This window comes from Erpetoichthys calabaricus, chromosome 2 (assembly GCF_900747795.2).
Source record: "Erpetoichthys calabaricus chromosome 2, fErpCal1.3, whole genome shotgun sequence".
Classification (NCBI taxonomy): domain Eukaryota; kingdom Metazoa; phylum Chordata; class Cladistia; order Polypteriformes; family Polypteridae; genus Erpetoichthys; species Erpetoichthys calabaricus.
The window spans coordinates 66,389,635-66,405,879 of record NC_041395.2 but is presented as its reverse complement, the minus strand read 5'-3'; the positions used below and the strand labels follow the sequence as shown (position 1 = coordinate 66,405,879).

At 39.0% G+C, this 16,245-nt stretch overlaps 1 protein-coding gene across 1 annotated transcript in view; it reads right to left on the bottom strand.

Annotated features, from left to right (window-relative positions):
• Positions 1 to 16,245, bottom strand: part of elp4 (elongator acetyltransferase complex subunit 4) — a 367,688-nt gene that overhangs the window by 277,712 nt on the left and 73,731 nt on the right. The gene's annotated exons all lie outside the window — the stretch shown is intronic.

The window sequence follows — 16,245 nt, the reverse complement described above, 5'->3', positions numbered from 1 at the left end:
TCGCACAAAAACTTAACCATAACTTTGGCCCTAATTTGATGTCCACCCAGTGACAGGAATTCAAGGCAGTGATCCTGTCTGTCCCAAAGGTGGTAAGTGAGAAACCCGGTTGGACCTTACTGACTGCACATGACATTGCAACTAAACCTGGGGTAGTCATCAGGAAACTCCCTTGCAGACTCCCAGAGACAAAACGTGCTGAAGTGGAGCTTGAGATCAAGCGTATGCTGGAACTGGGTGTGATTGAGGACAGTCAGTGTCCCTGGTGCAGTTTTATTGTGTTGGTGTCTAAGCCGGACGGCAGTTGGAATTTTGCAATGACTTCCATCGGCTTAATCAAGACTCCCAGTTTGATACCACTTGATGTTTCGAGTGGATGACCTCCTTGAGCGACTTGGGAAGCTGGAGTACTTGACCAAACTGGACATGACCATAGGGTACTGGCAAATTCCTTTAACGGACTCTGTGTACAGCACCCCTAGAGGACAATGGTGGTATAGTGTCCTTCCATCTGGCTTGCACGGCTAACTCCCCCCAAAACCTTCCAATGTCTGGTGGATAAACTGCTACAGCCCCACAATGCCTATAGTGCTGCCTATCTGGATGACACAGTCATCTATTCCAGCATGGAAGAACTACCTACAGCAAGTTGAAGCCGTGCTTCATCCACTCGGTGATGACGAGCTTCATGTTAATCCCAAGAAATGTTTCTTTGGGTTAACTGAGGCCAACTATTTAGACTTCCTTGTGGGCAGGGGCAAGGTTAGACCACAGTGTTCCAAAGTTGGTGCAATCTTGAAATGGCCCTAACAAAAACCAACAGGCATGTCCAAGCCTTTCTCGGTTTGGTGTGCTGCTACCACCAGTTCATACCTTGCTTTTCTGAGAAAGCGAAACCCTTGACCAACCTAGCAAAGAAGTGGGCCCCTAATTATTTGGTATGGGATGAAAAGGCAGATGTTGCATTTTGTGACTTTAAGCAGGCCCTAACATCAGCACCAGTGTTGAGAACTCCTGACATCTCTCAACACTTTATTCTCCGGATGGATGCTTCAGACACAGGACTGGGTACCATGATACACCAAAGCATTGATGGTGCTGAACATCAACCCGTCATGTTCCTGAGCAGGAAACTGTTGGACTGGAAGACCAGGTATGCGGTGGTGGAGTGAGAGGCTCTGACGATTAACACTAGAATTACCACAGCCAACGAAAAAATTCGTAAATCCGGCCCACCTTAAATCCCTTTGCACCTCTCCGTCAGAGTCTTTTCTCTTCTAAATGTGTCGATAAGCCCAAGCAGCAAGCAGCCTGCTATACCATCCCCCCACCGCCTCAGAACGGGCAAGAAGTTCTCCCAGTTCCTGCCTTGATTGATTATCTGGAACTGAGCTACCCAGAATTGTAAGGGGAAATAATTTGATGTGTTCTTTGTGTCTACAATAATCTATGTAAACACATCATTAAAACAGAAACATTTTTCATGTTTTAGTAATAAATAACAAAATGTAGACATGAATCAGCTGTAAGTGTATGGCATTTCTAAAAGTTAGGTTTTTATCAGTTTTATTCTCTCAGTCACGCTCTTCATCACCCCCCCTTCTGATCTGACTCTAACTAACAGCGCCAGTATAAATTCACACCCGATCTAATGCTGTTCGCTTTCAAATAATATTGCATTAGTGCAACAATGTTTTCTGATTGTGACTATTCAGGTCATAAAATGATTTCTTAAAAACGTCACATATAGTTGTCTTTCTTTTTTGCCCAGTGCTGCGTTGACATCGTGCACCAGAAGGCGTGAGCTTATTCAGTGCGAGCAGGAGCATGCAGGAGGCCGGTTGCTTGTGCTAACACGCTTGACTTGGCAGCGATCGATGCACAAGTACTATGCAAGGCATGCACAAGGTCCACTGAGAAAAGAACAGCGTTCATGGCTCACCTTGCAGAGGAGCATTCTTTCCTCTGCATGTCCTGGAGTCCTGTGCAGACTGGGCAAGATCAGGGAAAAAGAAAACGCGGTCACTGATTACAAGCGCAAGAAGGCATGTGAATGAATATGAATAATATGAATAATGTTGCATCTGTGCCACAATGTTTTCCGAAATGTACTATACAGGTCATAAAATTAATAATTCCAAATATCATATATACCTATGTCTCTGCTTTTTTGTCAGTGCGGCTTTGACATCATGGACCATAAGGCACATACTAATTCAGTGTAAGCGGGAACACTCAATAAAATTGAATAAAAAAAATCAAGTGACAATGAGATACAAATAAGGCAGATTCACCAGCGTGTGTGTGTCAGCTTTAATCCATCCAGATCAGAGAATTTCCAGTTCGATTGTCTCAAAACACTACTCACATCTACAGTTATTCTCAGTTTCAGATAATTGGGGGGGGGTGCGGTAGTATGTATCGTGATCGTGACTACGAGAATAAAAGTGGAAAAAAAACCCCAGTAACTTTTACAAGTACTATACATTTAAAGCGGCTCTTACAGAAGCAAATCAAATGTATGTGTTTATTGTATAATATTAACAATATGAGCAGCTCACTACTCAAAACGGTAAATATATGAGGCAGTCAGGATCGAACCGGTGAACTCTTGATTATAAGTCAGCAATTCTCACCGCTGCGCCAGAGAAGCTGTGGCATCACCCTTGAACCTTTTGTGAAAGTGTTTATTTGATCTTTGCATTTCAGGCTTTCCACATTATATAGTTTATGCCTACATTTTGTCATTTATTACTAAAATATGAAAAACGTTTCTGTTTTAATGATGTGTTTACACAGATTATTCTAGAAACAGAACACACATGAAATGAATGTGTTCCAAATAACGATCTATTATTTCCATTCTAAAACTCCAGCACTTCACTCCCAGATAATGAAGGCTGGAAACGGGAAGAACTTTGTGGCCATTCTGCGGTGGTGGGGGGATCGAATAGTAGGCTGCTTGCTGCTTTTCTTGATCGGCACATTTACAAGATAAAAGACGCTGACTGAGAAGTGCAAAGGGATTTAAGGTGGGCCGCATTTACAGGTTTAAGTGTTAAACAAGTTTAGTGTTAAACAACAGTCGTGGATCTTAGGTTTAACACTAGAATTACCAGAGCCTACGAAAAAACTTGTAGATCCGGCCCACCTTAAATCGCTTCTTAAATCCGTTCACACCTCTCCGCCAGCATCCTTTGTCCTCTAAATGTTTTGATAAAAGACAAGCTGCCAGCAGCTGGCTATTCCATCCCCCCACCGACTTAGAACGTGAGCGAACTTTTCCCAGCTCATGCCTTGATTGATTATCTGGGAGTGAAGTGGAGTTTTAGAGTGGAAATAATAGATCGTTATTTGGAACACACGCATTTCATGCGTGTTCCGTTTCTACAGTAATCTGTATAAAGACATTGTTAAAACAGAAACTTTTTCATATTTTAGTAATAAATGTTACAAAATGTAGGCATAAACTATAGAACGTGTAAAGCCCGAGTTCCAAAGATCAACTAAACACTTTCACAAAAGCTTCAAGGGTGATACAGCAGTTTCCGTAGCGTAGTGCAATAAGATTTGCCTCTCAAAGCGCAGCAGCTTTGCCGTGCCTTACAGACCTGAGTTCGATTCCTCGCTGGGGATAAAGTGTAACTTTTCCTTTTAACCTCAAACGGACATAAAATTTATAAATTGGTATGCACTGTCAGTTAATGAGATCGTTATATTTTCATGTGGGATGCTCCTTTTAAAATATTTTTTTAACAATTGAGACTGCAATTAACATGAACAACTGTCCTTATAACTTATTTTTAAGATCCATAACAAACAGACAGACAGAGCACTGCGTAATAGAGAGACAGACAGGCAGAAAAGTCACTAGATATATAAATAAACAGGGAAGGCACATGTACTGAAAGAAAAAAAAAAAGATCAACATGTGCGTTGTTCCTGCTGCACTGAATAAGCTCACATGCTCTACCATCACCCCCCCACCCCCGATCTGACTCTCTAAGTAACAGCACAAGTACAGACGCAAACCAAGTGCATGTGTGTACTGTATAATATTAACAAAAAGAGCAGCTTACTACTGAAAATGGCAAATATAGGAGTGAGTGGGGATCGAATCGGACACTCTTGATTACACTTGGTTTGCGTCTGTACTTGTGCTGTTACTTAGAGAGTCAGATGGGGGGAGGGGGGATGTTAGATTTGGAAAAACTGCTTTGAGTACACTTGTTAATCAAAGTGCAGAACAATAAGACAGGTGAAAAACACTATGTTGTGAACGTGTCTCACTGTAAGTTTTATTAATTAAGATAACAAGCTAACAATTTGAAAATACTGTACGAAAAGGATGATCGTGGAAATGAAGTGCAAAATAAGATCAGTAAAACACTGCAGCTGTACAAAGCATGTCTGGAGTAACAAGGTTCCAAAATTAGTGCAGATAAGACAAATAACCATTCTTTGACAAGCGAATGAAAGCTTTTGCCTTCGAATAAGACCTTTTTTAAATAAATTCAAATTATACTTGAATAGAGAAGTTTGATTTGACAGCCCAGATACATTTAAACAAACAAACACACATGCAAACAGTTGGGAACTCAACTTTTATTTATACGGATTATAATTTTCATTTTCTATGATGGACTGGCGCACTGTCCAGTGTTTGTTCCTGCCTTGCACCCTTATGCCAGCTGTGATAGGCTTCAGTCCCTACGGCATTACATAATTTCAACTGTAAACTAAACTACATGTTTGTATTTTAGCCTCCTCCTGTAATATCAACATCAGTCATAATGCAAAGCATTGCAAATACCAGCACACTGCTGCAAGTAAAAAAAAACACAGTTGAACTGGATGTCTGGTGAGATATGAAATATTTTCTCATGAGAGTACCATTAGTAGCAATAGTTCTTTGTGCTTTCAGTTCGTTTTTTTTTTTTTTTTTTTTTTTTATAGACATGCACACAAAATAAAGGTGCCTTCAATATCCCATCTTGCAAACTCTGTCCTTTGCTTGGGTTATCTGCCTATGAGTTTCTTCAGTTTTCTCCCTAATTCAAAAGATATATTGGATAACCTAACTGGTAACTTTAAACTGGCTCTTTCCTTGTGAATACTGGAGTGTGTTACTGCATCCAAATCTAAACTGGATTATGAAGGCTAGTAACATGCAGTACACTACTGTATAAGCTACTTAAATGGAACAAAGACAGACAAGATGACTTTGTGTTAGAAACTGGGTGTGTAACAATAATGTACCAAGATAGATAGATAGATAGATAGATAGATAGATAGATAGATAGATAGATAGATAGATAGATAGATAGATAGATAGATAGATAGATAGATAGATAGATAGATAGATAGATAGATAGATAGATACTTTATTAATTTCAATGGGAAATTCACAAGAGTGCCAATTCATCATAAACATTGTGGGAGCTAAAATTTACAGGTTGCAATATAGATAATAATCCAACAATAATAACAAAAGTTGTAATAATAATAGTCAAACTGGTGTAGTACTGGAAAAAATGACACTACAAAATAAGATTAAACAATCAACATGGCAACTCTAGGCTTCTACTGCATTATTGAAGACTGATATAATTCAAAGTATAAGAATCTCTCACATGGCTTGCAAGATTCCCTGCACTGTAAACAATTTAAAGTCAGTATGTTAGCAATCAGCTTGGTAATGGACAGGTTGACAGACAGGATTAGACAGGAGTCCCTGTGAAGTATGATGTTTGCGGATGACGATGTGATCTGTAGCGAGAGTAGGGAGCAGGTCAAGGAAACACTTGAGAGGTGGAGGTATGCTCTAGAGAGGAGAGGCATGAAGGTCAGTAGGAACAAGACAGAATACATGTGTGTGAATGAGAGGGAGGTCAGTGGAATGGTGAGGATTCAGGGCGTAGAGTTGGCGAAATTTAAATACTTGGGATCAACAGTACAGAGTAATGGGGATTGTGGTTGAAAAGTGAAAAAGAGTGCAGGCAGGGTGGAATGGGTGGAGAAGAGTGTCAGGAGTAATTTATGACAGATGGGTATTAGCAAGAGCGAAGGTCTACAGGAGACCAGCTATGTTATATGAGCTGGAGACGGTGTCACTGATCAGAAAGCAGGAGGCAGAGCTGGAAGTGTCAGAGTTAAAGATGTTAAGATTTGCATTGGGTGTGATGAGGATGGATAGGATTAGAAATGAGTACATTAGAGGGTCAACAAAGTCAGAGAGGTGAGATTGTGTTGGTTTGGATGGGTGCAGAGGAGAGATGCTGAGTATATTGGGAGAAGGATGTAAAGGATAGAGCTGCCAGGCAAGAGGAAAAGAGGAAGGCCTAAGAGAAGGTTTATGGATGTGTTGAGAGAGGACATGCAAGTGATGGGTTTAACAGAGCAAGATGCAGAAGACAGGAAGATATGGAAAAAGATGACCCGCTGTGACAACCCCTAATGGGAGAAGCCGAAAGAAGATGTTAGCAATCAGTATGAAGTTAGTGAACACACATACACATCAGAGTCAATTTAGCATTGCCAATCCACCTAATCAGATGCCTGTTGTTTACCCCATTTAATTAAAATCCTGCTCACAGAGAAATTGACAAAGCAGGCTACTTCCATATAAACAAAATATTCTTTTTATTGAAGAAAAGGTCTCTTCTACGTAACATATCAAATTGTTACAGTCTCCTATACTGCAGGTTACACAAGTATAAGAATGAACGCTTAATTTGTGTCATTGCTCTCTACTACTGTGATAAGTGGTCCGTCGCCCAGGGTGAATGTTAAATAAATAATCACACACCAAAAAGTGGAGTCTCCAACTGGGCATGAGTGTGTGTGATTAAGGAGATGCAAAAATGCATACACCTGATGATCCCCATTATTGATCTGCATTATTTGGCAGATACTGTATAACATATTTATGAACTGGTTCTTGCAACTGAGAGGGTGTTTACCAACTGGTCAACCAACCACAAGCATTACCTGGTAGGTAACCACCCAAATAATCAGATTGCATTTCAGACCTAAGAAACGTAATACTCAGATCTTCACCTTGTCAAATAAGCGAACCAGCCGTCATGGCGCAACATCAGATCCTGTATAATATATATATGCAGTGTTGTGCAATTTCACACCTCACACAAACTAGCTCGAAGTTCAGTTCACACAGGTTAAAATGAATACATTCACGTTCATAGTTCACCATTTCAATTTTGAACTAGTTCATGTTCAGTTAATTTTGTATTTTTTAAGGAGTGAGAATAAATGACCTATGAGTTTACTTTTTTCAATTTTGCATGCCTTACATTAGGCTATTACAGTGTTCTTGAATAAAATGCCAATAATTATGAAGACTTTTTATTTAAATACACTTTATTGAGTTCTATCCAGCAACAAACATGTATAACCATATATGCTATTATCCTCTCGGTCAAAAAAGAAATTAAATAGATATAAGTATAGATATAAATTCCCGCTCTATTTCCAACTGTGTGACACAAATGGTGACAGTGGAACCAGCGTGTAGGTGAACTTACCTATTAAGCTGCTGGTCACATATTGCATGTCCAAAAAAAATTAAGTGGCCTCGTGAAGTACAACGTTTTCCTAAAAGCGAAAGCACAGCTTCACTGTGTATTTGTGTCAGTGAGGGTGCAGCTTAAGCAGTGCCTATTTGATTTTACGTTATTTTTTCAGAATACAAATAAATGGCAAAAAATTTATAAGAAATAAATATTCATAAAAATCCACTATTTGTGCTTATCCGAATACCGAATTCCGATTCAGCTCCACCCCTACATTACAGGGTAAGGCAAAACGTTTAATCTGGACCTAAACTAGATCCAGAATGTCACATAAAACTGAACTAGCTCAACTAGCTCACATTCAAGTTCTTCACTTGCAAATGTGTCACATTAAGTTCACCGTTTTAAGAAAAATGAGCTTGTTCAATGAACATGCTCTTTTGAACTAGTTCATGCACAACACTGTATATATATAAATACTGTATATACAATGGACGTCACTTCCGGCTCAAGATGACGACACTTCCGGGCTTTGCCTTTAAATCCGCCATCTTTTCCTCAGTCAAATCAGTTTAGTCAGGAACTCGACCTACGCATATCAGTGTTTATCACAAGACCCCTTTGCAGCTAGGGACAATATATCGGTGGCTGCCCCAAACCTTTTTTCTGTGTGTTGAGACTATTTCTTTCACAGTGGCGTAGTTGGCAGGATTATGACCTCCCGTTGGAAATAGAAGCCGAACCAAAATACAGTCTCGACACCTTTGTCTCAACAATCCAAGGAACGATCAGGTAGGATAGTACAATTCCTGCGTCGCTGAGGTGGAGTCAGTTAGTGCGTGTCGGGAGAATCTGGAGCATGTTCTGACCCAGATACCTCTAAAGAGAACCTGGGAGCATAGGCAAGGGACCAGCTGTCACATCTGCCACGATGGCGTTTTGAAGAAAATGACGGTGATGGTACTGAAGAATCCTCCATTCCCCATGATACTATGTAGAGTATGTCTGCATTTTTTCACCTAAGAAACATAGCAAAAGTTAGACCTCTTATATCATCGAAAGATGCAGAGAAATTAGTTCATGCGTTTGTTTTCAGTCGGCTAGATTACTGTAACGCACTCCTCTCAGGACTACCCAAAAAAGACATCAATCGTTTGCAACTAGTGCAGAATGCAGCTGCTAGAATCCTTACCAGGAAAAGAAAATCCGAACACATTTCTCCAGTTTTGATGTCACTACACTGGTTACCTGTGTCATTCAGAATTGACTTTAAAATTCTGCTTATGGTTTATAAAGCTTTAAATAATCTCGCCCCGGCTTAAATATCGGAATGTCTGACACCTTATATTCCAAATCGTAACCTCAGATCCTCAACTGAGTGTCTCCTTAGAATTCCAAGAGCAAAACTTAAAAGAAGTGGTGAGGCGGCCTTCTGCTGTTATGCACCTAATATCTGGAATAGCCTGCCAGTAGGAATTCGCCAGGCTAATACAGTGGAGCACTTTAAAAAACTACTGAAAACACATTATTTTAACATGGCCTTCTCATAACTTCACTGTAATTTAATCCTGATACTCTGTATATCCAATTCATTATAATAACTATTCATTCAAAATCTGTACTAACCCCTACTCTCTCTTCTGTTTTCTTTTCCGGTATCCTGTTGGTGGTGGCGTGCGCCACCACCATCTACCCAAAGCACCATGATGTTCCAACAATGATGGATGGATTAAAAGCCAGAAGTCTGTATGACCATCAGCATCAAGTGACTCCGTGAAAAACCCGAACTACAAAGAGGACTATTTCATTTATGTTAGGTAGAATGCCCAAAGGGGACTGGGCGGTCTCGTGGCCTGGAACCTCTACAGATTTTATTTTTTTCTCCAGCCTTCTGGAGTTTTTTTTTGTTTTTTCTGTCCACCCTGGCCATCGGACCTTACTCCTGTCTATGTTAATTAATGTTGTCTTATTTTAATTTCTTATTTTGTCTTTTATTTTTCTTCTCTTCATTATGTAAAGCACTTTGAGCTACTTTTTGTATGAAAATGTGCTATATAAATAAATGTTGTTGTTGTTGATAACAACCATGGTGTAACACTTCCTACTCCAACAAGGGGGGACTAGGTCTTGTCATGAACGCCGAAACAGTGTCCTCAGCTACTCCACGCTGTGTTCACAGCAGGTAAAGGGGCAGAACTCAGTCTCTAGCAATGACGTGGAAACACCCGGCCCATTGCGGCATGATATATCATCTTCAAGCACTGCTTCGACTTGGGATGAAACCACACCCCTTGAGATCAGAACTGACCCTCTCCGCCGTCTGCAGTTTCAAATCAGGCAGACCCCGGCTTCATTTAAAAGGGAGCAGTGGAATGACGACTCCCTGAAATTTGAAACAAATGCAGTTGTTTTGATAGACGGCCAACGCACATCACATCCCATGAAACAGAGTCCCTACTTTGTATTAAATAAGGACCTGTTGTATCGGGTGGTAGAACACGAGGGGGAGGTGCGGTCCCTGTTGTTAGTTCTACAGACTTACCGGAGACAAGTCTGTGAACTGGCTCATACCCACCTCCTGGAAGCCCATCTGGGCCCCGAGAAAACATTAGAGCGGATCAAGCTCCGATTTGTTTTGGCCCAGGATTAATGAGGAAGTCCAAAGCTTTTGCATGTCCTGACCAGAATATCAATTCTGGCAGATTCCTAGGAGGGACCATGCTCATTTAGTCCCACTACCCTTAATTGACATTCCCTTTGAGCGAATAGGGGATGACCTGGTGGGACCCCTAGAACCCTTGGCCAGGGGACATAAATATATAATGGTCCTGGTAGATTATGCTATATGACATCCTGAGGCTGTTCCATTGCACTCAGCAACAACTATCGCACGGTAGTTGGTAGGGGTCATTGTGCGATTTGGCATCTCTAAAGAAATCCTGACGGTTCAAGGGATGACATTTACCTCGGAGACATTCAGGGAGACTGTCAAGTTACTAAAAATAAAACATTTAAAGACCTCGGTATATCATCTTCAAACCGATGGTCTAGTCGAGAGATTTAATCAAACTCTCAAACAGATGTTAAGTAAGGTCCTTTTTGCATATTGGGAAGTCCCACAAGCCTCCATGGGATTCTCTCCCTTTATTATTATATGGACGACAACCCCAAGGTATCTATACATATTAATAAAAGGCAAAGCCCTCACTGACTCACTGACTCACTGACTGACTGACTGATTGACTGACTGACTGACTCACTCACTCATCACTAATTCTCGAACTTCCCGTGTAGGTGGAAGGCTGAAATTTGGCAGGCTCATTCCTTACAGCTTACTTACAAAAGTTAGGCAGGTTTCATTTCGAAATTCTACGCGTAATGGTCATAACTGGAACATATTTTTTGTCCATACACTGTAATGGAGGAGGCGGAGTCACGTATCGCGTCATCACGCCTCCTACGTAATCACGTGAACTAAAAACAAGGAAGAGATTTACAGCACGAGTCAAACGCGGGAACGAAGGTAAATGACGTTAATTTTTGACTGTCTTTTAATACTGTGTAAGCATACATATTAACACGTGCAATTAAACGTGTGCATTTACGGGGTGATTTCTCAGGCTTAAAAGCTCGCCTTTTATCAAACGCGGGAACAAAGGTAACTGACGTTGTTCACTGTCTTTTAATACTGTGTAACCATACATATTAACACATGTGCAATTAAACGTGTGCATTTACGGGGTGATTTCTCAGGCTTAAAAGCTCGCCTTTTACTAAAAAGGTAAATGCAAAACTATTTTCAATCAGTTTATTGAAACGCTCCCGTTAAGGATTGCAATAACATATTCGCGAGATAAAAGAACGAAGTAGGGGGAAATGACGGAAGGGCCGCAAACAGCGAAGAGCAAAAAATTCATTAAACAATTGAGAAGGGAGCGAGTGAAGCATACAAGCATGTTCATAAGGGAAACAAAGCACAGTGTAAAACGTAAGTTTAAATTAAGTTTATAGAAACGCTCCCGCTGCGGATTGCAATAACATATTCGCGAGATAAAAGTTTAATGAGAAGACACGAGGTATAAACGAACCACACACCGTGGCGCAACGTTAGGGGCAACAGTTTCAACCATTCTATGATCTGCTTCTCGCAACTGAAAGACGGCACATGGCGGATGTTAGCCGACTTGCTGACCGCAACGTTAGGGGCTTCAACTCTGGCGCTGACGATAGAGATTCGATTCACGAGAGGTGATGCAGTGAGTGTGTAAGCCTGATGAGCCCAGAATTAGGGAGAAACACATGTCGCATACTCTTTGCATTATTTGAAAGTAAACTATTAAATCCATTCTATGATCAGCTTCTGGAAACAGAAAGAGGGCACGTGGCGGATGTAAGGCGACTTCCTGACCAACCAAAAGCGTTACCTGGCCGGTAACCACCCATACAGTCAGATTGTGATTCAGAAAACGAATGCCATGAATGTAATTACCACGATCTACATACTGTCAAATAAACTAAACACACGCCGTAGCGCGACAGCTGTGAAAAGCGAGGTTCAGAAAAAAACAGATCCTTAACAAATTGTTATTGGTATATTTTCGATCCGTTTAAAAAGGTTTTCTTTTCTTATTAAAAAATTAAAAGCCGTACTTCGCCGCAACGAACCGCGAGAATTTGGCTATATATATCTGCTTCTCGCAATTAAAAGAGGGCACGTGGCGGATTTTAGACGACTTCATGACGAAACTTAAGTGTTACGTGCCATGTAGGGTTACCACTTTTAATACAAAAAAATAAGGGACGCATACTGCAGCGGGTGCCACATCTGAGTGCCAACAGTTTGCAGACTGGTACTTAAAAGACCCGCCCTCCTCACTGGACAGTTAAAAAGACCAATCAAACTAACGATGACATCAAGTATTACCCAATCATAAGTAGGAAAGGAGGCATCTTCATAAAATGCGTGTGGGATGATTTGCATGAGACGCTGCTTTAAAAAAAATGATAAAAAAAATACGGGACAAATCCCGTCCCGTATTGATTCAAAACGGGACGCGCAATTTCATTCTCAAAAGCGGCACGATTCCGTATTTTAAAGGACGGGTGGCAACCCTACAGTGCCAGGTAACCACCCATACAATCAGATTGTGATTCAGACTAGGAATGCAATGAATGTAATTACCCCGATCTACATACAAGGCGAAAGTCTTGCAACATTCAAAGATGATGGTTTGGGATAAGTACACCATACAACATAAAAGAGCTTATGAAGCCTTGAACCGAAAAAGCAAGATCTCAGAGATCGTAAAAAAAAAAATAGGAGGTCATGTCGTTTTACTCGCTGTAGATTTTAGTCAAACATTACCAGTTATTCCACGAGGGAGACCAGCAGATGAACTCAACGCGTGTTTAAAATCCATGCTTCTCCCACGCTCGGTTATATGTCGCGTGTTCTCGGGTAGGTACACCAAAAAATGTATACATTTAAGCATGTAATGGGCAAACAAAAAATGAGGTATACCCGAAGGCACTGCAGTAGTACTTAATGTAACTTTACTTCTTAAATGTTAATGTTTTACTGTTTAATAATTTATACGCTTCTTATATGTTGTTCAAATTCTTTTATCAAAATACCAGTGACAGCGCAATGCACGATAACATGGAGTGAATACACCATACGCTTCCGCCCACAGACGCCCTGGTGTGCGCAGATAGGAGTTGATTCTACAATAAAATAAAATAAAATAAAGATAAAAAGACTAATACAATCATCACCCATAAAGCGGATAGTAGACGTGACGTACTATATGTGTACCAGATTTCAAGTCAATAGGTGAAACGGTTTGCGAGCTACAGGTGATTTAAAATCCTGGACAGACACACAAATTGCCACGGTAGCAAATTACAGAAGAAGATTTTACTGTTTAATAATTTATATTTATATGAAATGTGCTTCTTATATATTACTTCATATTCTCATATGATAATGATGTTAATGTTTATATTGATTTCTATGTTATTGAAACTGCATGTATGTGTGTATATGTATGTATATATATATATATATATATATATATATATATATATATATATATATACTAGCAAAATACCCGCGCTTCGCAGCAGAGTAGTGTGTTAAAGAGGTTATGAAAAAAAAGGAAACATTTTAAAAATAACGTAACATGATTGTCAATGTAATTGTGTTGTCATTGTTATAAGTGTTGCTGTCTTTTATATATATATATATATATATATATATATATATATATATATATTTTATATATAATATACACACACACATAAACATTTATATACATATACATATATATACATATCTACATATACACATATCTACATATATATACACACATACATAAACACACACATAAGACTTATTGACTGAAACGGGCTTTCACGAAAAAAGTTAGGGCTTTGCTACAGGATACACCCTCCACAAGTTAAGCAAGTAAAAATAAAATATATATTTCTGTTTTATTTAAACCTTTTAAGTTCATATGCATAGCCCCATTTGGCTGTTTAATTTTTTTTTTCTTTCTTCAGTAATATTTAATCTCCTTAAAGAAAAAGAACATATCCATTTTACTTTTTTTGTATCTGTTTAGTAATATTTTACTGTAAAAGGATAACCAGTATTTAAACCTTTTATGTTACTTTATACATTTATTTTACACAATGTTGAAAAATTAATAAGAAAGCTACATATTTTGGCAGCTGCTGCTTTCATTTTCAATGAAATGAAAAAAGCTCTCCAAGAGAAAACATCAATGAAGAAGAAACAGTTTGCACTATCTAAAAATCAGAAACCCTCATTTATAAAAGTTTGCTGCAGATGACTTAACTGAAAATAAATGAATAGTTCCTATGTGTATAATACATATTTATCTATTTGACTTATGCCTTTATTCCACCAACTTACAACATCTGAGGTACAATTTGTTACATTACTTTTGTTTTTTGCAGCACAGGCAGGTGAAGTGACTTCCTCAGGGTCACACAGTGGTGTGAGTACTACGATTTGAACTGACAAGCTCCGGGTTTACTGAAATATTACTGAAGAAAGAAAAAAAACGAAAACGGGCAAATGGGGCTATGCATACAAATGTCCATCCGTCCATTATCCAACCTGCCATATCCTAAATACAGGAGCCAATAAGTAGATATGTATATATACAGTATATATATATATATATATATATATATATATATATATATATGTGTGTATGTATGTATGTATATATGTATGTCTATATATATATATATATATGTAGATATGTAGATTTGTATATGTATATATATGTTTATGTGGATGTGTATATACGTATGTATATGTAGATATGTGTATATGTAGATATGTATATATATGTATATGTATATATATCTTTATGTGTGTGTGTGTATGTGTGTATATTATATATATAAAAGACAGCAACACTCATAACAATGACAACACAATTACATTGACAATCATGTTACGTTATTTTTAAAATGTTTCCTTTTTTTTTTCAGAACCTCTTTAACACACTACTTCTCCGCTGCGAAGCGCAGGTATTTTGCTATATATATATATATATATCTATATATATAAAAATGGAATGGGTGGGTCGTCGGGTGGGCCTTTTTTTCATTCCGTCGTTTTGAAAATGTAGAATGATTATTTGATTTTTTTGTTTTTATTTGATCGTGTCTATGTAGCCGCCGTCGTAATAAAGTATCGCTAAAATCGTCATTTTATTTATTTTTGACGTATAACGTCGCCGTCGTCGAGGTCAGTGATACCAGTGCAAAAAATCTGCTTACGGTTGAAAGACACGCCCTACTCACTGGACAGTTAAAAACACCAATCAAACTAACGATGACATCAAGTATTACCCAATCAAAAGTAGGAAAGGAGGCATCATCATAAAATGCGTGTGGGATGATTTGCATGAGACGCTGCTTTAAAAAAAAAATGATAAAAAAAATACGGGATAAATCCCGTCCAGTATTGATTCAAAACGGGACGCGCAATTTCATTCTCAAACGCGGCACGATTCCGTATTTTAAAGGACGGGTGGCAACCCTACAGTGCCAGGTAACCACCCATACAATCACATTGTGATTCAGACTAGGAATGCAATGAATGTAATTACCCCGATCTACATACAAGGCGAAAGTCTTGCAACATTCAAAGATGATGGTTTGGGATAAGTACACCATACAACATAAAAGAGCTTATGAAGCCTTGAACCGAAAAAAGCAACATCTCAGAGATCGTAAAAAAAAAAATAGGAGCTAATGTCGTTTTACTCGCTGTAGATTTTAGTCAAACATTACCAGTTATTTCACGAGGGAGACCAGCACATCAACTCAACGCGTGTTTAAAATCCATGCTTCTCCCACGCTCGGTTATATCTCGCGTGTTCTCGGGTAGGTGCACCAAAAAATGTATACATTTAAGCATGTAATGGGCAAACAAAAAATGAGGTATACCCGAAGGCACAGCAGTAGTACTTAATGTAACTTTACTTCTTAAATGTTAATGTTTTACTGTTTAATAATTTATACGCTTCTTATATGTTGTTCAAATTCTTTTATCAAAATACCACTGACAGCGCAATGCACGATAACATCGACTGAATACACCATACGCATCCGCCCACGGCTGCCCTGCTGTGCGCAGATAGGACTTGATTGTACAATAAAATAAAATAAA